Source organism: Pteropus vampyrus, unplaced genomic scaffold (genome assembly GCF_000151845.1).
Source record: "Pteropus vampyrus isolate Shadow unplaced genomic scaffold, Pvam_2.0 Scaffold6, whole genome shotgun sequence".
NCBI classification, from domain to species: Eukaryota; Metazoa; Chordata; class Mammalia; order Chiroptera; family Pteropodidae; genus Pteropus; species Pteropus vampyrus.
In genome coordinates, this window is record NW_011888787.1 from 11111193 (window position 1) to 11112616 (window position 1424).

The following is a 1424-nucleotide window of genomic DNA, read 5'->3' on the forward strand; positions in this document are numbered from 1 at the left end:
CTTTTCTTCTGAGCATATCTCAACAGTAGGTTTAAACTCTTCAGTCAACCCTGTTGTGAAGAGATGTTCTGTCATACTGGCTTTGTTGTTCCATTTAAAGAGCACAGGCAGAGTGGATTTAACATAATTTTTAAGAATTTTCAGAATGATCAATAAGCACTGGCTTCAATTTAAGGTCACCAGCTGCATTAGCCTCTAATAAGAGAGTCAGCCTATCCTTTGAGATTCTGAATAGAGTCACTGACTTCTCCTCTCTAGCTAGGAAAGTCCTAGATAGCATCTTCTTCCAATACAAGGTTGTTTCATTTACATTTAAAATCTGTTTTTTAAAGTAGCTTTCTTCATTAATTATCTCTGTGAGACCTTCTGGAGAACTTGCTGCAGCTTCTACATCAGCACTTGCTGCCTCACCTTGCACTTTTGTTATGGAGATGGCTTCTTTCCTTAAACCTCATGAATCAATCTCTGCTAGCTTCAAACTTTCTTTCTGCAGCTTCTTCACCTCTCAGCCTTTATAGAATAGAAGAGAGGTAGGGTCTTGCTCTGGACTAGGCTTTGGCTTAAGTGAATGTTGTGGCTGATTTGATCTTCTATCCAGACGACTAAAACTTTTTCCATATCAGCAATAAGATTGTTTTGCTTTCTTACATTCATGTGTTCACTGGAGTAGCACTTTTAATTTTCTTAAGAACTTTTCCTTTGAATTCACAATTTAACTAACTGTTTGGCACAAGAGACCTAGCTTTTGGCCTATCTCAGTTTTCAACATGACTTTTTCACTAAGCTTAATCATTTCTGGCTATTGATTTAAAGTGAGAGACATGCAACTCTTCCCTTCGCTCGAACACTTTGAGACCACTGTATGGTTGTTAACTGACCTAATTTCAATACTGTGTGTTTCAGGGAATAGGAAGGCCTGAGGTGACAGAGAGAGACTGGGGAACGACTTGTTGGTGAAACAGTCAGAACATACAAACGACATTTATGAATTAATTTTGCTGTCATATATGGACATGGTTTGTGACACCCCAAAACCATTATAATGTTAACATCAAATATTACTGATCACAGATCACCATAAAAAATATGATAAATATTTAAAAGTTTGAAATATTGCAAGAATTACCAAAATATGATACAGAGATAAAAAGTGAGCAAATACTACTGGAAAAATGGTGTTGACAAATTTGCTTGCTCTGGGTAGAGTTGCCACAAGACTTTAATTTATTTAAAAAAAAAATGCAATATCTATGAAACACAATAAACAAAGATGCAATAAAATGAGGTATGCCTTAAGATGTTACTCTTGATCTATGCATTTCCATAAAGTCAATATGACATAGTCCTAAGTCTTAGAGTAACAGATAACTTAGAATAATTTCCAAGTTTTAAGTTAACTTGGAAATTTTCTACTCATCTAACAC

At 35.4% G+C, this 1424-nt stretch overlaps 1 pseudogene; it reads right to left on the bottom strand.

Moving 5' to 3' along the window:
- The window catches only part of LOC105298154, a 10131-nt pseudogene that overhangs the window by 1313 nt on the left and 7394 nt on the right, over window positions 1–1424 (bottom strand).